The sequence below is a fragment of the Mustela lutreola genome, chromosome 11, assembly GCF_030435805.1.
Source record: "Mustela lutreola isolate mMusLut2 chromosome 11, mMusLut2.pri, whole genome shotgun sequence".
Taxonomy (NCBI): domain Eukaryota; kingdom Metazoa; phylum Chordata; class Mammalia; order Carnivora; family Mustelidae; genus Mustela; species Mustela lutreola.
Window position 1 is genome coordinate 23,010,641 of NC_081300.1, and position 21,911 is coordinate 23,032,551.

At 45.0% G+C, this 21,911-nt stretch overlaps 1 pseudogene; it reads right to left on the bottom strand.

Moving 5' to 3' along the window:
* Window positions 1-20,054, bottom strand: part of LOC131810938 (cyclin-A2-like) — a 40,839-nt pseudogene extending 20,785 nt beyond the window's left edge.
* Window positions 20,055-21,911: the final 1,857 nt, after the last annotated feature.

Below are 21,911 nucleotides of genomic sequence, written 5' to 3' on the forward strand. Positions count from 1 at the left end.
ACCAACCACATTCCTATTCCTGCCACTGGGTCTTCATGTGTTAATCCTATGCCCTCCATCCTCCCCCCGGCTAGTGCCTGCTCATCCTCCAGGACCAGTCCTAAACGTTCCCTCACCAACGAAGACTTTCCTCTTCAACCCAAGTTAAATATGGTCTTAGTTTTTCCTTCATATAAGTTCCACAGTTTACCCTTATTTATCTATTCATGTGATTACTTATCTAATGGCTATAAGCTTCATGAAAATAGGAACAAACACTACAACATGGATAAGCCACATGCAAAAAGCCACAAATTGTATATTTCCGTTTATTTGGAATGTCCAGACTAGGAAAATCCCTAGGCAAAAAGCAGATTAGTCATTGTCAGGGGCTAGAGAAAAGGGTGATTGGGAATAACTGTTAATGGGTATGGGATTCTCTTCCGGGGTGATGAAAATGTTCTGAAATTAACTAGAGGTGATAGTTGCACAACTCTATGAATATAGGAAGTACCTCTAAAATGTATATGTGAAATAAGTAAGTGGCATGGTATATAACTTCTATCTCCAAAAGAGAAAAAAGAACACACTGTCCTTGCCTTGCCCACAAAAGCTTGCAGTGAAGATACTGCACAAACACAAAGCAAAATATGGTCAGTTCTTGGAGAAAGGGAGCCACCAAGTCTTCCAGGATGCTCTGACCCAGGGCTTAATCAAGGTCATCTGGACTGCTGACGCCAGAAAGGACTTCTGACTTCATTTGATTGTCACTCTTGGCCTGACTCTGAGATAAAGCTTCGCAAGCAAGATAATGATGAATTTTCCTTCCACACCCTCCATTCTTCCCCTAGTCACTCCACAAATCTAGGAGCGCCCTTCCCTTAGATAGACAGATGTTCCCCTGAACATACACATTGTGTGTCATGAAAAAGACGCACAGCCCAGTGCGCTGCCTCCAACCGTGATTTTCAGCCCAAAGTGAAGACTAATGTATCCGGGGAGACTGGGGAGACAGGGAGGCCACAGAACTGCCGATATCACACAGCCGGGACCGGAAAGGCTTCACCTCTAATTAGACTCTGATTGCTTGAAATAAAATTATATATGCTCTCTTTTCTTCATTGTAACAGTATATATCATTCTAGCCATTTCCACTCAAGAATTTTATTTGAATATAATAATGCCTATAATTTAAAATTCTGTATTTCTACATAACATTATAGTATGAGTACTTAAGATACTATTACCTACTTTCATAAGCAATTGTACAACTTTACGATGTTCCATCAAATAGATATTTAACAGTTATCTTAACTAATCCCTCATGGTTAGACATTTAAGTAGTTTCCAATCTTTTGCTATTATGAAAATGAAGCAAGAAACAAATTTTTACATAAAGCTGTTTCTAAACTTAACCTTATTTCACTGGGATAGATTTCCCAAAGTAAAATTTCTACTCCCATTTCTTTAATTTTTTTTTTTTTTTTGGTCCCTAGGCAGAGGCACATTATTTTGTTTATTATGTTGGGTTAAGTTTGATCAGATCTGACAACTGCCTACTCCTCAAATGCAAATGTAAACATTAAAACAGTGGAAGCAATATTCACACTTCCTTGGTACACATAATACCACTAAGCGATAGAGAGGAAAAACACCCCTTTGACACGACATTGAACCTACTATTTGCCAAGCACAGAACTAAGTGTTTTGAAAATACTAATTTCAACCTTTCAACAACTCGAAGAGGGGGTCACTATCACGATCCCTGTTTTACCAATGAGGACATCAGGCAAAGCAGTAAATGATGGATCCGTGATCATGGACACTGGTGGTCGGCCTCCAGAATCCGGGTTCTTGACCACCATGCTCTACCCAAATTTGGAGTCCGAAGATCTGGGTTCAGATTCCAGCTGCATCACTTACTGACCCATGGGCAGGTCAGTAAACTGGGCCAGCTGGTTTTATCATCTCTTATTTCAACATAAGCTTACATGATTTTATATAAATGCATACATTATCATATCACTCCTTTTAAGGCAGTTTTTTCTCTTCTTTTTAGTTTAGCTTCATCCTTCTCTTCTTCAGTGGAGACCCTGTGGCCACTCACTCCCATCCCCTTATTCTGGGTTGACAACCTAGTATTTATCCTTTTATGGTTTCTCCACGCTCACATAATCATACACACACACATACACACGCACATTACATACAGACTCATTTGTTTAGATCAGCCTTTTTTTTGCATAGAAGGATCATATTTGTTTTAATTTTTTTAGCTCATATATTTTATTGAGAATCCATTTTGTGCTGGATATTGTTCTTAGTTTTCTACAGAAACAAAATGAAAAGATTCTGGAATTTCTCAAAAATACACCCAGATATACAGTAAGAAATCAATTTTATTATAATTGGAATGTTTTATAAGTTAGATAATCTTTTTTGAAAATATTACCCAAAGTGATTGATTTCTCAAATTTGCGATAGTTATGCATTTTTTAATTTTAAATTCGATTAATTAGCAATAGTGTATTCTTAGTTTCAGAAGTGAAGTTCAAAGATTCATCAATCTTATGTAATACTCAGTGCTCATTACATCAATGCCCTCCTCAAGGTCCATCATCTAGTTACCCCATATCCGCACCCCTACCCCTCCACATTTGTTTTAAATAGCACCCAATCAAGAAAACAGAAACTGGGGTGCCTGGGTGGCTCGGTGGTTAAGCATCTGCCTTCAGCTCAGGTCATGACCCCAGGGTCCTGAGGTCGGCCCCCGGTTGGTTTCCCTGCTTAGTGGGGAGCCTATTTCTCCCTCTCCTTCTCCCCTTGCTTGTGCTCTTACACTCACTCTCTCTCTCTCTCTCAATCTGGCAAATAAATAAATAAAATCTTTAAAAGGAAGGAAGAAAGAAAGAAAGGGAGGAAGGAAGGAAGGAAAACAGAAACCACTCTAAGTCAGAGAGAATTCAATACAGGAGATTGATTATACTGGTAATGGGGGAGCTAAGAAGCCAAGTGTGGGGAGGCAGCCCAGAAGTTGGCAGAAGCAACAAACTGCCACCAGCCCGAAGCTGAAGGTGCACAGGAGATAACGCTTCCCCCTCCCAAGAGCTGCGGTCACCTGGTGGAAGCTGGACCCATGGTGAAGCTGTCTAAGCAGTCAGAGCCATCGAGGACAGACACTGAGACCAAAGCTGTTGTCCTTGTTCCTTTCGTTGCTTCTAGGCCTCAGAAATCCTACCCTGCCTTCTATTGGCAGAATTCAAACTGGAAACCAGCTGACAGGGACCTGGAAAACACAGTCCACGGGCATCTACCACTTTGTACTTTGGAGAGCAGAGGAAGAGTGAGGAAAGGATCAGGCAGCAAATAGCCAAGGAACCAACAGAAGGCCATGCACACGTCCCCGCCTCTGTTCTTCTCAACCAGCGTTACCTCAGGGGAACCCCTCCACTAAGGAGTGTTCGTGTTCTTTTGCTCTGAATTGGGAGTAACAGTGCTTGTCCTGTGATGACTGTGAACATCATGTAAGTGGAAGTCTACGAAGCTAGAACCCCCAGTAGTGGAATGGAAGTTTTCTTAGAATGAGTACGCCACTGTAAGGTGGGACTTGTATCCATGGTTAAAAACCTGATGAAAAAGCAGTGAGGCTCAAAGCTCCCTCTCACCAGAGCAGACTGATGCTCTAAGCAGCGGGAAAATGCCCACTAACTAGTACTTTTTCCTTCACAGGAGGTAGGTCCTAAGGCCTGCCTCTGACTTCTCACTGTGCTCTGCTTCCCAGTGTGCTGCTTCTTGACTTAGAACACACAATACACAGTACTGGCCTCATGCCGATAACAGTGCTGACCAACAAAACTTTCCGTGATGATGGAAACAGTCCGACTCCGCATTGCTGAATATGGTAGCCAGACACGGCTGTGAGACTTGAAAGGGGGCTAGTATGATTGAGGAACTGTATTTTCACCTTTATTTGATTTTAATGAATTTAAGCCTAAATGGCCACACATGGCAAGGGGCTACCTCCAAGTTCTAGAACCTCTCAATCATGATCTCATGGAAGAAGGATTCTTACCCACAGTGACGCAGGAGAATCAACTGAAGCTTTTACAAAATTCAAGTACTTAACTCCACTTCAGATTTCCTGACTCAGAACCTCTGGTGTTTGTGCTATAATGGTCTGCGAAGCTCCTTGCTGCTCGAAATTCTCTAAAAGAAAAAGAGGAAATGTTACCATAGAAGTTTATGCATTAGCTCAGCTGCTCATTAGTGGAGATTAAAACTTTTTGGATGGATTTATTGCCTCTTACATTCACCTAGCTGAGAATAAGACCCTGAAGCAACAGCAAGGGGAAAAAAGAGGGGTCGGTTTTAATAGAGAAGGCGGCAGCCAAGAAAGTCCCAAGAATTTGGCAATCGATGCCCATGCCTTTGTGGGCTTTGTGTTGGCATCTCTGGGCCGCCCAGGGTCAGCATGAAGGCACTAGAAAAAAAGAGCCTACTGTCAATACCTTTTACCCCCTTAAAATGTTTTCTGGAGTCACCTGGCAGTTCAAGGGGTGGTGCCAAGAGATCCGGAATGGAACAGACCCACGGTATGAAGAGGGAAGGTAAGCCACGTCAAGATGGATTCGTGGCTAATGAGGCAGTCAGCAGCTTTAATTGCACAATAGAATGGATAGCCGTGCTGCTGAAAGACAAATGATGAAGGAACGCACTTATTAAATATAAACACCAGGGTGAAGGTGAGGTGTTAATTTTCAAGGCAATAGACAGCCGTCAAGCCCTGTCACATAATTCCATTTCACATTAAACGTACTGTGGGCAAGAAGGTAATAATGTCCATGACTCACTTCTCTTCCTCGACCAAGAGGAAATTGATGGCGAGCTAAAAAATGCCCAGACCTGAAGTGAGGACATGACTGGAGGGGATAAAACTAGAATGGGGAGGATATGAAAAATTCAGAATGAATGCTTCTAATGCTCTCTTGGGTACAATGGCCCCATGCCACTGAGAGAGCATTAGCCCCCCTTCTCTGCTCTGGATTCTGCCAGCAGCAAGTGGGGAAATGTCCTGCCCCTCATTCTGACAGCTTGAGTAAGTGCAGGTGTGGATGGGTGGAGTCTAAGACACTCTCCCTTTCCTCATTCCCCTTTGAGAATGGGTACAACCTAATAAACACAGGAGAACCCACAGGAACTGAAGTGAAAAGCTCGAATTTCAAAGAGGAGCTGAAGAATTTACAGCTGCCAGGTGAAAGCCTCCTAACTCACCTCCTTCATTGTGTCATAAAATCCACTTCCCAGAGTCCCAAAGTGAAAACTTTGAATGCCTCTCCCCTGTCTCTAAGATGAGCCTATCGTCCTGAGCTGGACATCAAAGCCTTTAGCAAACAGCCTTAACCTCACTTCCTGTGTAATGTCACTGAATCGGTCCCCTTTGTGAACCTCTACAGAGTAATGGGTGGGAGAACACACTGGCTACATGAGCAATGGCGAGTAAACTTTTATGCACAGCTCTGTTATCTATAAAATGCACCGGGCATCAGGGACACAATGGAACTCTAGTTGACCCCAGAACAGCATGGGTTTGAACTGCATGCGTCTGCTCATATGGGAGTTCTTTTTTATACAGTACAATCTAAATATATTATCTCTTCTTTATAATTTTCTTAACAACATTTTCTTTTCTCTAGCTTTATTGTAAGAACACATTATATAAGACATACAATGCATGAAATATGTGGGGTTTTTTGCTTGTTTTATTATTTTTTTTAAATATATGTCAGTTGATTGTTTATGTTATCACTAAAGCTTCTGACCAACAGTAGGCTGTTAGCCGTTGAGTTTTCAAGGAGTCAAAAGTTATACTTATTGATTTCTCCTTGCATGGGGCCATTGGTGTCTCTAACCCCTGCATTGTTCAAGTGTCAACTGTATTGTGGTCATTAAGTAAAGCACTTGGCCCAGGGTCTGGCTTACAAAATGCAAGTTCTCTTCACTTTTCACCTTGCTTACAAGTCACACTTGTCTTCTCATTATTTCATTATTTCTAAACACACCTAGTAAGTGCCTATCTCGCCTTATCTCATCCCTCCACTCCCTTTCCCACCATCACCTCCAACCTCCTCTGAAATATACACCATCCACTTAGTCAGTTCTACTCTCTCTTTAAGGTCTAGGCCCATCTGCCCCCTTCCATGAAACCAAACTCAAGCGTCTGCATCAAGAGCATGACTTCAGGCAATCTTGGATAGCTTCTCCAACTCCGACAACATTCCATGATACAAAGAATACGTAAACTAGGCTTTGAAGGTAGGACAAATCAAAACTTTAAATTCTCCAAAGAATATAAGATGACTTCCCCAATTGGTAAGCAATGGGTAGAAAGTGAAAATACTTTGTAAGCTATTTAAAAATATGTATTCCCATAAAGGATTATTCTTTTAAAGTCTTGTGTAACTAGGGAGCTGTTTCATGCCAGAGAATAGGCTCCACCATGGAAGGAATCAATCTTCCCTACAAAGTAAGTTGGTAGAGAAGTCCCCCACAGTTTCAGGATTGTCAGAGTCCTTAAGCCCAATATTCTTCACCTAGAAAGTAGATGACACGAGAGGCAGACCAAGGACTATGTCTGCAGTATTAGAGAGAATTCTGGAATCACTCTCTGCATGATGCTTAACCTCCACAAACCCGCCCATTTTTCAAGTGCTATTGTGACATAGAGGACCCTCAGCTATCAGCAAAGATGGGCACTTGTATATGGATAAGATGTGTTTCTTTCCCCCAGAAGAAGTTACAATTTAGAAAGAGAAATCGAATATAAATAGAATATAGTGGGGAGTCAGAGGATGTGTTGATGGCATAGTATTTGAAGGAAATCGAAGGATGTGCAGATCCCTTTCAATGAATGTGATCAAAGAACTGTGTCCAGTGATCTAACTTACCCAAACTGCATCTACCCTGCTCTAGAGAAAAGAATGAAACTCTACAAGTCAAGCACAAAAGAAGGAGGAGGAGGAGAAGAAGAAGGAAAACAACCTAGAAGCCTATTTTTCACACCTCTTTCTTGCTCACCCATTAGAAATCTTGAAATCTCCTCCCCAGCAATAATTCTTCTGTGACTTCTCATTAGAAACCTGCTTAAGATAGAATATTAAATCATAGCAATAAAGTTGGAAAATGTGACATCACATTGAGATGTAAAAGCTAATAATTCATCTTATAATGACTATTATATACAAGAGAAGATAAAACTTTTTCCCCAAATGGTCTATGGAAATTCCTATTCATACTGAAAATTACTTTTGATCCTCTTTCTCCACACTCAGAAACTAAGTTAGTAATAATTTTCCTTAAAACCCCAGAATTGATAATCCTTCTTTTGTAAACTTGAATTCCATCTTTCAGAATACAGTGTGACTTGTCAGAGTTCTAAATGAGCCACAATTACACAGCTTTGTCCCTTAGAAAACACAAACTCTGTGCTGAAGTCACTTCCATAGATCAGAACTGTCCGTAGCGGTTAACAGAAGTTTCAGATCTATTCTTCAGCTTGTTATGAAATATATTCTTACAACTGGTCAACATCCAAACACTTGGGGAGCTGGGCCCACTTGACAGCTTCACCCATTTTGGAAAAGAATACTAAAGATGTGAAATAGTAAGCATGATATTCGGTTCTATGTGTTGAGCACGCCCTGGGTCTCAGGCACGTTAGGAGCACTTCTCATGAAGTAGGCACACCGCTAGGTAACGAGAGCAACTCCAGTCCCTACCACTGGTGGGACCTCACTAAGCTGCTGTGTGTTGACTTGGGAAGCAGAGAAGTTCCAGAAAGATGGGAGCTAAACACCTAACGGTGCCCGGAATTACTCTAGAATATAGTCAGGCTGACGGACACGGGAATGAGAGGGACTGGGGAGTGAAGACTCATATCTGCCCCCTCTTTCTCCTGTTTTCTCTCTTTCTTTTTTTTTTTTTTAAGATTTTATTTATTTATTTGACAGAGAGATTACAAATAGGCAGAGAGGCAGGCAGAGAGGCCGGGGAAGCAGGCTCCCCGCTGAGCAGAGAGCCCGATGAGGGGCTCAATCCCAGCACCCTGGGATCATGACCTGAGCCGAAGGCAGAGGCTTAACCACTGAGCCACCCAGGCACCCCTCTTTCTCCTGTTTCTGTTGCTCAAACTTCCATGTGTGAGCACATGGATTCCTTTGCTGGTTCCATTGCACCCATTTTCCTCCGTGGCTTCCCTGTGCTCAAATGGTTTCACTTCCTTCCCTACAACAGGCTCGCTTGGCTCTGTGCTTCGATACCCCAGAATTCAGAAACTTATTAAGTGCCCATCCTGCAGGAACCACACAGAAGGGATCCAATTCCTGCTCGTAAAGAGCTTACAGCCTAGAGGCATAACAAACAGAATACAGGGTAGGAATGTTGCCGCCACCATTGTATTAGCCAGAATGCTTTCCACCGCAGGTGACAGAAACCCAATCAACACAGCACAAACGTGGACTTCTGACATGCAGAACTGTGAGAGAAGAGATACATTACTTGAAGCTGCTAAATTGGTGGTAACATGTTATGACAGCAATAGAAAACTAATGCATATACCAAGCCAGCTCTGGAGAGGGGGGGAAAAAAAGAAGTCATTCCACAAATTCCAGGAGTTCTCTAAGAAACTGCTAGGAACCCAGAAGCCGCTAGACCCACAGCAACAACAGTAACTCCAGCGGCTGCCATTGTTGGGGCCTCCCTGACCTGATCTAAATTGGCTCAAGAAGGAGAGAAGTTCCAGAAAAGCAAGAGCAAAGAGTTTGGGGTGGTGGTTAGAAATTTTTGCCAGATGTCTATTACTGTTAGTTAAGTCAGGAGTTAGCAAGCTACGGGTCAAATTTGGCTTGCTATCTGTTTTTGCACATCCAAAGATCTGAGTATGGTTTTACCTTTTTTAATAGCTTTTTTTTAGCAAAAGATGAATAATATTTTCTGACACATGAAAATTACATGAAATTCACATTTTAGTGCCCATAAATAAAGTTTTACGGGAACAGAGCCATGCTCCCGCATTTACATGTTATCTCTGGCTGCATTTGTAAGACAATGGCAAAGCTGAGCCCTCCCAATAGAGACCATTTGCCTTGAAAAACCTAAAATATTTACTACCTGGCCCTTTAAGGAAAAAGCTTGCCAAACCCTACATTAGAGAACGCTAAGGCAAATACCCCTGAGAACCTTCAGGCACCTGAACATGCATCCCTTTTGATTACTGGCAAGGGAGAAGATAGAGAGTTCAGGAAAGTCTGATTCCCAAGAAGGGTTGGGGCATGCTAGGTGAGGCTCTGAGGAATACAAGGAGAGATGGCCAAAGTTAAGGTCTTCTGACTCTGTACTTGTGTCCAAGGTCAACCCAGAGATCCCCCTTACCATCAATCCCCAGTGCTATGCACAAAGCCTAGGCAGGGTACAACCTTCCTTTTCGGTGACAGGTGGATACTTCTGATTTCTGCCACATTACTCCCTATGCTGATCTAAGTGGACGATGATGGCCTAGCAAGGCTCAGGTGGGTCCAGATATAGCCCATAAGTAGAGGGCTATACTTGGACACAACTAACGGTAACCAGTGTGAAAGGTGGCAACACAGGACACGAGACCAAGAGCTCCGATGACAGAAAGACATCCCCTTCTCTGTCACCACCTGGAAGTGAGAGCAGGGTTATTCAGAGGAAGTTCTGAGTTCCATTCTGACATGACTAAAGTTTTCCCAAGCTGGTGGCTTTTCTTCCTAGAGCTTTTCTTCTTTGAGTTGGCAAGGTCAGCTCCTGAAAATTCAAAGCATTAACCCTATCATTAAGAACTGAGCTCTACTGAAAAACAGGTTTATCCTTATCCGTGTGGAGAAGGAGCTTCTGGCACCTGTCAAATCATGGGAAGGACTGATGAGAAGCAGCTTCCAATAAGAGGACTACAAGTGTGCAGACTTAAAGGTCACAACTAGATATTCCCTGAGTTTCCATGGGGTCAGATTGGCTAAACCCGGCTTCCCTTTCTACTGCTTCCTCATCAGGTTTCTTAGGGGTTTTTTGTTTTGCTTCTTGTATTTTGAGCTCTCCCGAAGCAAGAACCAAAGCTAAAATGGGACTCGGTCCTTGTCAGTAAATTAAAAGAAAGGATCTGTTTTTTTTTTTTAGAGGAAGTTTTTGAAGAGACTAGAGAATCTGTCCAATTCACCACATTCCCCAAGCAGAATTCCCCAATTCACCATATTCCCCATAGCTCAATTCTGGTAGTTGGGTGAGAGCAGAGCATTTGAGTCTAGAAAGAATATTACATGAGGATATTTAACCTCTGCAGGAGAATGTGGGGAAAGGTGAACAGTAACAAATATTTTTAAAATCTGTGATATGAAAGAAAGATCAGAGTTGCAGGAACTAAACATATGAAAGATGGAAAGGTTTATAGTTTAATGAAGGGCAGGAGGGGACATGTCCAGTGGTCTGGGGGAATCCCGGTCTCTGGATTCCTAGCCTGTGTGCTTTGCCCAGTGTAACAAGCTCCACAGTGGTTTCTCCTGGTGAGCCTCTGAGCCTGTCCCAGGGCCTTCTCCATGGAGAAGCAGCAGAGCTATTTTCTTGTTTGAATTCCACAGGCCCCAGCCGCCCCTGTCGGGCTGACCCAGCAACTTGCCTTTCCAAGACCAGCTTGGTAGGTAGTTCCCTCAGCATTGTCTTCGCCACGGACCAAAACAATGCCAAATGTTTCACAGAACACATTTTTCAAATTAACCCACAAAAGCCCCTCCTGACACTGTAGGGAGGTCAGGCAAGAGGCTGATGATTCCCTGACGGGGCAGTCAGCATCCACACAGCACCACACACGGAAATCAGATGGTCTCTCCCTTGCTCGGTTTTTTTCAGAATAAGAGAGGTTACATCTTTCATCCACAGAAAGTCCATGTCACAGCGAGTGATAAGAAAGAATTTATTATGGGAATCACAGAAGCAAGGGAAAAAGAAAAAAAAGCACTCGATCTGGGGAGGCGGAATGGTGCTGTAGAAAGCTTGGGAGACTTCAAAGCAGAGAGACCTCAGTTAAAATCCCGACTCCCCTTGCTAGCTGTGTGCTTGATCCTTCTAAGCCTCTGTCCTTATCTGCAAGGCAGGTTCAAGCCTGTACCCCAGGCTGGGATGATCAGATGAGGCAATGTGTATGCAGTCCCCAGAACACAGCTCGGTGAACGACCACGAGCCGTATATAAATATTAGGTGGGTATAACCAGGGAACACTTTCTAGGGTTGCTTGCCCCTCTGGTCCCACCTCAATTTCAATTTGATCAGGAAGGATCACTTTGCCATGTGGTTGCCTCCTCCCCTCTTGACTCTTCTAACATAAGAGGGGGGCTGATTACAAAGGGGATGCCGCCAAAAAAAAAAGAAAAAAAGTGTACCAGTAAGTGAATCAGCTGGGTTAACAGACTTCATGCTGGGAGGGCTGAGTACAAATCGTTCACACCACCCACTGGATGCCTTGAGTCACAGAATCCACCCAACCACAGGGCTGAGAGCTGCTTTCCTGGGGGGAAATAAAATTTCTGACCCAAGACCCAAGAAGCAGAGGAAAAAATGGTGCTCAAGCATCTGAACGCTCCAAGGGAAAGAAGGCTGATCAGGTAGACACAGTCTCTGGGCATGCAGACACTGGGGAAAGCATGAGATGGGAGGCAAGTGAGAAAAAAATCAAACAAGAAGTGAAAGAGGGCTTGGGAAAAGCCAGCGAAAGAGCCGAAAGGAAACCACAGCCCAATCTGTGATTCTGCTAAGGGCCCTGGTGATCACCCTTTGTAGTTCCGCGTTGGTGTTAATGATAGTTTAGATGGGCCTTGAACTCGGAAACACCATGCAGAGGCTCTAGTGAGGTCACTGCTTGCCTGGAAAGATCATGTGATTTCAAACAGGAAAACCTGGTTTTTACAATTATTTGCACTTCTTGCTGGTTTTGTGCTTTTGCATAAGTCATGCTCCTTCCTTTGCACTTAATGTCTTCAACCATAAAATGAGGGTTAGACCAAGTGAACTCAAAGCTTTCTTCAGGTTCTGATTCTCAGAGTCCCCAGAGAGGGCATGTGACTTGAGAGGAAGTCTTTCCTCCCACACAGAATCTGCCACGCTCCTTGTTTATATTTCTGTCGGGGAGGGGACAATGGTTTTCTAAAATTCTCCCTGAGTCAAGAGAATGGTGACGTGTCTAAAGTCTCAATGGCCAATGAACTCAGTCTATGAATTCAGTCCACAGAGACCTGTATTGGAACTGTCTCCTCAGGCTCTCCAGAGAAGGGTATGCTTGTTCAGCAGCTCCAGGGTGGAGATGAAGGGGCGGGAAGTTGGGCGTGAGGGAGATGGCCAACCCCATACACGCTGCCTCGCAGCTCAGTTCGTCTGCGTTCCTGGGCATCTCCACATGTGTCTGCTCCGTGCTTGCCAATTTCCATGCCTTTCAGCACAAGTTCTTGGTTCCTGGACGGTTACATGTCCCAGCTGGTCTTCTTCTCTCCCACAAGCTGCCTCAGAACACACAGCCCCAATGTCTGTCCACCCACCTCTCCCAGAGCTTCATTCTTTCCTCAGCGGCGCCACGCCAGCCAGCCCAGGGAGGCTGTGATCCCGCCGTCACTGAGGCCCGAAGAGCATGGAGCCAATTCCAGTTCCCTTGTTCTCCCGTTCTTTGCACTCACACTTATGCCCTCCAGGAGATGGGTTCACTTGGCTTCTGTTTCTGCTTTCCCTCCCCCTTTGGCACCCTTCATTTCATCTGGATTCTTCTTCCAAATGAAGTGTTTGGATCCCTTCTATGTAAATGGTAAGGCAGTGCGTTAACTCAGCACAAATTTGTCACATGCCTACCATGTGTCACACATTGGGCTGGCGAGTGTGAATACAGTAACGAATTAGGCACAGTCCGGAGAGTGTCAAAGACCCAACCCCTGATGAATGACGCATCCAGAAATTACTCCTTCAGTGGAGACAACCAACACATTCAGGTTACTGATCTTCTCCACAGGGTCTTATCCATGACCCAGCCCTGCTGCCTTCTCTACAGCATGTCCACCTAGGCTCCCTATTCTGCTCTCATTCTGATGATGCAGCAGGAGGTATGTAATGTGGATGTCAAGCCTGTGGGACCGTGGAAAGAGTACTGGGTGGGGGCTTGAGGCCCAAGAGCCTAGCTCCACCTCGGCCACATACCTAGCTAGGGACCTGGCGATTTCCCTCTCCATGCCACTGTATGACCTAGGGAGATTGGAGCCCATTGTTTCCAGCATCCTCTCCAGCTCGGAAAAGCTTTGATCCTACTATCTGCTGCATGCAATTCATTACAGGAAGAAAGAAAGGCCTAGTTTGAGACCACTAGGCCAGAGACATGACATGGGAAATGAGTGTCATAGGAGAAGAGAGTCTAAGAGACGTCTATGCAGACCACGATGACCGAGGCTCCCTAAAGAGAGGGACCAGCATGCAGACAAGGACCAATTAAACCACCAGAGAAACTGCCTGAAGAGCTTAGGTTTACATCAAGGATGACATCATCTTTCCATGAAAAGCGTAATGAGACCATGGGTTTTTAAAGCTAGCAGACCCGATCATTAAGGCTGAGTACCTGTGTGCACTTCTTCTGAACTACACCCAAGGGCAGGCTCCTACCCCATATCCAAGCCTAGACCATTCTTTTAAAGACCTTGTATTTGTTTTCTAGTTGTTTCCCTGCCTGAGCCAACTTTATTTCCCCTTCCTACCCCCCCACCCCTACCTTCCTTCCCTCTTCCTCCCTCCCTATTCCTTCCTCCCTTCTCTCTCCTAAATACACAGGGTTTTTAAAAATTAGCATAAAATCCTATAAAGTGGAAGGTCTGCCTTTCTTCCCTCCCCGACCCTACTTCTGTAGTCCTCTTTCCAGAGACAGTCAACCAGTACCATTTTCTTAAATAAACTTCAAAAGTTGTCCTCTGCACAGACCTCTATGTCTGCATTTACAGACCCTCTTTTATAGAAAGGTCCTGCCTCTTTGTTTCTCTAAGTTTCGTTCAGTCTCCATCTTAGTTTACTTAGTGTTACATAGTCTACACGTACCAGAAAGTTGTATAAATCAAACTGTATTGTGACAGGTGTGAATAGAAAGTGTTATTTAAAAAGCAAAAAAAAAAATGTTTTATGTCTCATTAGGCAATTTAAAACAAACCAAGCAAATATCTCTGTGTTCCTAAACGAGTCCCTCTCCTCCTTCCCCACCATCTAACCTGTTGTGTGTATGGTATTGGGGCTTCCTTAAGCCAAGCATTCTTGTGTTTCAGTTGTTCTCACGATTAAAAAAACATACATTATGACTTTTTAGACCATGTGCACTTTATGGTCTTCCATAATGAGCCAAGAGAGCCCAACAGTATTCTGACCCCAGCAGGATGGTCATGCCCCAGAAAAGCACGTGGCAAGTGACCTACATGAGAGGATGGAGTGAGACTGTGTTATGTAACTGCGAACCCCGTGCGTCACTAGTGAGGGCGTGGCTGCTGTCCTCAGCAGGGACTTAGGCTGTGTGAGAGGTTCCCGAGGTAGGGTAAAGACTGATCTTGAATCAGTTTGAAGGCAATTGCAAAACAATGGGAATTACACGCATACACTCTGCATCGGTAGTGCCAGGTGTCAAGTGGATTGGAATTCAGAGAAGGCAGGCAGGGAGGTTCCCGTGATCTTGGCCAGGGAGTGGGAAAGGCTTGCCCCGGGCGCTAAGTCCTGTGTGAGGGGCAGCAGGGAGGGCCAGGGGAGAGGAGTGGTGCATGAGGGTTGCCGTAACCAAGGACCACAACCTGGGTGGTTTGCAACAACAGAAATACATTCTCTCACCATGTTGGAGGCTAAGGTCTGAAATGAAGGTGTCACCAGCCTGTGATCCCTCTGAAACCTACAGGGGAGAATCCTTCCTTGCCTCTTCCTCGTGTCTGGAGGTTGCTGCCCATCTTTGCATCCTTCGGCTTGTGGCTGCCTCACTCCAATGTCTGCTCTGTCATCTTACAGCAACCTTCTTTCTCCCTGTGTGTCTGTCTTTACCTGGTACTCTCCTCTCTTAGGAGGACACCAGTCATATCAGATGAAGGGCCCACCTTACTCCAGCATGACCTCACTTCACTTAACTAATTAAGTGACCCTACAGTGACCCTGTCTCTGAATAAGGTTACATCCTGAGGGACAGGGGGTTAGAGCTTCAACATATCTTCTCAACCCCATAACAAGTGGCGAGGATTCCCCACTTGACTCCATTCCAGTCTGTCTCACCTTCTGCTCCCGGGGCAAAGTCAACTCGGAGCTCAGTCCCTTCTTCTCCAAGGACCCCACCTCTCCCTCAGTACCCCATTTGCACAGCCTCCCTGTGGAGTTTATCACCCAGAACTCTAGCCCCTGCAAAACAGCAGCTGTGGGAGACTCTCATCTGAGCCCAGTTTCCCACCCTTCTACCTTGCCTTCTCCCTCCGTCGTTTCGCAGACCCCAGGGCCCTCTGTTCCCTCTCCTGGTCTGCTCCCTGCCTCCTGGATTCATATCCCTCTTCACTATCTTGGACCCCATTAATTCACCTGTGCTCTCATTGGCACCACGAATGTCCCTGTCCTCCAACAACCCTCGCACCCAACCAGCACAAGAGCTGCCTCTTCCAGCATGGATCCTGCTATGATACTGCAGGGGAAAAAAAGAAAAGAAAAGAAAAAGAAAAAAACTAGAAAAAAAGCACATGCCTTTGCCTATCTATTTTGCTAAAATCAGCTTGTCATTTCAGCCTAAGCTGTGTCTTAGCACATGTATTCTCATCCCCATTGGATTTTTTTTTCCTGTTTCCCAAAGCAGCTTCCCAAACTCCCCCCACCCTTTTCCCATTTCCTTCCCTTCCTCTGGAAATGACATTGTCTCTGTTACATGGAGTCAAAAGGCCATCAAACGCAAAGTCGTTTAACACCCTCCTTCTGTGGTTCAAGTACTACCCCCCCCCCCAGGTTCTGTAGTCCCTGGGCACTTTTGCCAAGATGCGAATTCATGTTTATCGAATCCCTCCTTAGTGCCAGATATTACACTATGTGTTTTCACCTATCATCTCATGTATAGTTTTCCTATGACACTTATGTAGTTCTAATTTTGCTTGTTTCCTTTTCTATCCAACCCTCCAGCTACAAGCCTCTTGGATATCTTTATTCATCATGCGTTATTCCACATAATCATCTAGAAATTTATGAACCAAGTAGAGATTATCTCTATAACACAGATGAGGAAACCGAAGCTCCTTGAGTTAAGCTACTTGACCAATGTGATAGCACCGGGAAGTAGCAGAGCCCGGATATCAGCACGAGTTCATCCGAGCACACAGCCCACCACAGTACACTGAGCCAGCGAGTGGCACAGCACTACCCAAGGCCCAGATAGGAGAGCAAACCAGGGCCTGTTCCAACTAGCCCCCTTGGCTGCCTCCCTCCCCTATAACCAGGAACCATTCTCAGAATGTAGAGTACTGATTCTTCTAAGAATTATGTAAGCTCAGTAGGGTGCTCTTTTGTTCATTTGTTCAACAAATATTTAATGAGTATCTTGCAAGTGTCAAACCCTGTGCTAGAAATTGTGGACACAACCAGGAGCAAGACAGAACAGGGGCCTTTGCAGACTAAAGGAATGGAATGGCTTCACAAAGAAACAGAGGTGGCCATTCCTAGCACCATGCACAGCCTGTCTCCTACTCTTCCATTTAGTTCAGGGTGTCTGAGCCCCAGGACAGAGATGCATTTTTTCCTTCAGGGGTGCCTGAGGAAGATGAGAAGAGAGGCAGGTTGGGTTCCTGTTTCCTTTCCCTTCCTTGAAGTGAAAATGGTGAACAAGGCTGTTTCCCATCACTGAATTTATGGATCACAGCTAGAGTTCAAAACCACTACTCCAGACTTCAAGCTCTATTACAAAGCTGTCATCATCAAGACAGTATGGTACTGGCACAAAAATAGACACACAGATCAATGGAACAGAATAGAGAGCCCAGAAATAGACCTTCAACTCTATGGTCAACTAATCTTCAACAAAGAAGGAAAGAATGTCCAATGGAAAAAAGACAGTCTCTTCAACAAATGGTGTTGAGAAAATTGGACAGCCACATGCAGAAAAATGAAATTGGACCATTTCCTTACACCACACATGAAAATAGACTCAAAATGGATGAAGGACCTCAATGTGAGACAGGAATCCATCAAAGTCCTTGAGAAGAACACAGGCAGCAACCTCTTTGACCTCAGTCACAGCAACTTCTTCCTAGGAACATTGCCAAAGGCAAGGGAAGCAAGGGCAAAAATGAACTATTGGGACTTCATCAAGATCAAAAGCTTCTGCACAGCCAAGGAAACAGTCATCAAAACCAAAAGACAACTGACAGAATGGGAGAAGATATTTGTAAATGACATATCAGATAAAGGGCTAATGTCCAAAATCTATAAAGAATTTATCAAACTCAATACCCAAAGAACAAATAATCCAATCAAGAAATGAGCAGAGGACATGTACAGATGTTTCTGCAAAGAAGGCATCCAGATGGCCAACAGACACATGAAAAAGTGCTCCACATCACTCAGCATCACGGAAATACAAATCAAAACCACAATGAGATACCACCTCACACTAGTCAGAATGGCTAAAATTAACAAGTCAGGAAATGATAAATGTTGGCGAGGATGCGGAGAAAGGGGAACCCTCCTACACTGTTGGTAGGAATGCAAGCTGATGCAATCACTCTGGAAAACAGCATGGAAGTGCCTCAAAAAGTTGAAAATAGAGCTACCCTATGACCCAGCAATAGCACTACTGGGTAGTTACCCTAAAGATACAAATGTAGTGATCCGAAGGGGCACGTGCACCCAAGTGTTTATAGCAGCGATGTCCACAATAGCCAAACTATGGAAAGAACCTAGATGTCCATCAACAGATGAATGGATAAAGAAGATGTGATGTATATATACAATGGAATACTGTGCAGCCATCAGAAGCAATGAAATCTTGCCATTTGCAACAATGTAGATGGAACTAGAGGGTATTATGCTGAGCGAAATAAGTCAATCAGAGAAAGACAATTATCATATGATCTCCCTGATATGAGGAAGTTGAGAGGGAACATGGCAGGGTTGGGAGGTAGGAAAAGAATAAATGAAACAAGATGGGATCGGGTGGGAGAAAAACCACACGAGACTCTTAATCTCACAAAACAAACAGGTTTGCGGGGCCCGGGGGGGGGGGGGGGAGGAAAGGGTGATTACGTTACAGACATTGGGAAGGGTATGTGCTATGGTGAGTGCTGTGAAGTCTGGAAACCTAGCGATTCAAAGACCTATACCCCTAGGGCTAATAATACATTATATGTTAATTAAAAATTAAAAAAAAAAAAAAACACTCCTGAGGTCCCTGATGAGGACTCAGAATCCTACATTTTCCCTAAATGCAGTTATTCCCCTGTCCCACTGCCCATATCGAAAGCATGCCTACTTCCTGCTAGGCTTCCACGGGCATCGACTTCTCTACTTTAACTATGGGCCATTAGGTTGGACAGTTCTTCTCTGTGGGGAGCTGTCTGGCACACAGTCGGGTATTAGTGGTATCCGTGGCCTTGATGCACTACATTCCAGTAGCAACATTCCCACCGCCCAGCCTATGACAACAAATGACATGTCAGACACTGCTAAATGTCACGTAGGTAAGGGCAGAATCAGGCCCCTGTCAGAAACCACTGCTCCTGTGCCCTGAAAACAGCACAGATGACCTCCAAAGCACCAGCAGGAGCCCCACATCTCCCGAAGGCCACAAAGAAGCCTCACTGAGAAGGAAACCCCAGTGTGGCCAGGAATCTCACTCTGAAGACGGCTGTGGAGCTGAGCACTGCGAGCATCACCAACTCCACTCAGATGAAACATGTCCAAGCTTCCCCAGGGGCTCGGGAGATGCTCAGCCACCAGAGCGTGCCCAGAGCCACAGGGTGTTTGCAACAGGGCCCACAGCAGGCTAGGTTAGTCCTCCCCATGGTGGGGTTCGTCCTCCCCCAGGCCTCTGATCAGCATAACTCAAATCATTCCTTCTGCACGCATATCCCGCCGGCCACCCTGTTGCCCACTCTTCCTGACATGCCTTTGTTAGTGTAGTCTCCCTTTTCCACCTGCCTTTTCCTTTAAAATGTGATCCTCCCCAAGAGAGCACAGGAAATCACTGACATTTTATCTTGAATTAGCTAAAAATCCTTTGCCCTCAGGTTCCTGTGGAAATCAGGCACAAATCAGCCAGCTTTGTCCCCATATCTTCTCAGTCAGTGACTCTGCAGCCATATCCTCCACATGCCAGGATGAAACTGGCTGAATCGGGGCATGTCCGTTTGAGCAGAGTTTTTACAATCCTTACCCCACAAACTCCAGGACATCATAACTAGCATCCGGGTGCAGCATGAGGGAAGCCTCCATTCGGGAGGGCCATCTGTGAGCACAAGAGAAAGAGGAGAAAGGCTGGTCCGGTGAAGCAGAAGACAGAGGAAGAGAAGATGGAGGCCCTTGCAATTTGACCTTTTCAGCTGGCTGGTGGGGGGCTGTGACCTGCTCCAATGGCTTTTTGAGGAGAAATCATTCAATACGTATTTATTGACCTCTGACTTTGCGCCACACCCAGTGGGATTGATCTGAACTATTTTCCTTCCCAGGCCTCATGCCAAAGCAGCACTAACACCCCAGCTCCTCAGTAAGGGTTGGATTGTGTGATCCCAAGAATGTGTGGCCGAGAAATGGGTCATGTTTCCTGCCCAAGACTAGTTCAGTTCTAGCCAATTATAATACAGGAATTTGGAGATAAAGAGGATATAGGAAGTCCAAGGAGACCCTGACCCCACTGGCTGCCTTCTAGTGGACAACAGAGAAATTCCAAGAAACACTTGAGCCTTGAAGTTTCTCTTCAGCAGACTAGAGGTCAGGCCTATGGCATACACTTATGCCAACCTGATCCCGGAATCCAAACCACCTAGGAGGCTGAAGTCCATTCCCCGTGGTTCCCCACGACAAGGAAATTAACCCATCTGAATTAGGATCCCACCCTCTGTGACAGAGACTTCCATTCCTGCCTGGCGACAGATGCCCAGAAAGCGGCTTGGCCATTGGGATTGCCATATTCTACTCTCTCTCAAAGCACGGTACCTCAGCCGCCTGCATCAAAATCAGCCATGAAGTGTTGAAAGTGCATGTAAAAAAAAAAAAAGACATCCCGACTCTAGACTAAAGAAATCAGAATCCCAAAGGGGTTAAGAGCCAAGTATCTCATTTTTTAAAATTCTATACCAATTTGGGAATCGCTGGCAAGTGAAAAGAGCACAGACCTTGAGGATACACCGACTGGGGTTCAGACCCAGCCCTGCGACTTCTAGACTGTGTGACTCAAGCCAGTTACTTAGCCTCTTCTTCATTTTTAAAATGGAGAAAATAAGTGGGGTCTGTTATAAGAATATGTAAAGAAGACTCTGTCTGCTTTACATGCTTACAGAGTTCATGCTCACTATGTCGTCTGTATCATGGTCACCATGGTTTGGTGGAATTTAGCCAAATGGTCGGATCTACCATTGATCCTTGGAATTGCTGAATCTTTCTGAAACCCTCTAGCCAAACCCCAGCTGCAGATTATAACAGTCAACACCAGAAGGTCCTCATCATCCGGGATCACTGGTATCCTTCACTGGAACCTCTGAGGCAGGATTTTTTGGGCCCTAAGGACTGAAGAGAGGTATTTAACCCATCAGAGCTCTGGGAAGCCAAGGCAGGCAGATTGCTGGGGAGAACTCTCCTGCTAAGCTATCCACTCCTTTTTAAATGCTCATGTACCAGGACTTACTTCTACAGGACCTGATCTCAGCAACACACACACACACACACATGTCACCTAGAGCTGGCCTTGCCCGGAGCCCCACAGTGCCCGGGGCACCCACAACGCAGCTGACAAGCACCGTGTGATAAGCAAGCTATTTTCTGAGTCTGCACAAGGAATGTTTAATATTCCAGAGCTCATACAAATGCAAGAGGCTGCAAAACAGTGTCGGAAAGTTCTGCAGAAGAGCATTATGCATTTCTCAAGGAAATTATTTTTAAAAGCTTTTGCCCTGACACTTTCTTCAAAGGGAGACAATTGTTCCTTTCAAAAGTTCCTATGTTCTAACAGAGATAAGCAGCTTAGACCTGCTTATGGCATGACTAAGTGCTCCTTTACACTCTTATTTCCGCCCTGGATTATTCCAAACCTTCCACCTCTCGGAGAAATCAAGTCCCAAGCCTAGGCGTGAGCAGGAGGTCTCCTGATCCCTTAGCTCTGAACCAAAAGAACAAGACTCGTTTATTAAAGGGAGGTTTCTGAAGCTAGGTATTCCTGGAACTAACCATCCTTATTTCATAGCTGGATCCCCCATCACGGTCCTGACTCATCCAGGAGCCTGCTGTGAACGGAATGTTTATGATCCCTCCCTGATGTGCTGGTATGTGGGGGTGGGGCCTTTGGGAGGGGATGAGGTCATGAAGGTATAGGGCCCTTAGGAATGTGGTTAGTGCCTTTATGCAAGAGGCCCCAGGAGCTCTCTCAGCCCTCACCTCCCGCAAAGCACAGCAAGAAGACAGCCATTCATGAATTGGAAACAGGCCTTTCCAGACCCCAAATCTGCAGACATCTTGGTCTTGGACTTCCCAGCCTCCAGAACTGTGAAAAATAAGTTTCTGTTGCTTATAAGCCACCCAGTCAGTGGCATGGTGTGACAGCAGCCCAAACTGAGATAGGTCCTCTAAGAAGTCTACCCAGCTGGGATTTTAAAGATAAGACTTACGGAAATAGCTCAGAAATGGTTCCACAGGACGCTGTCTTT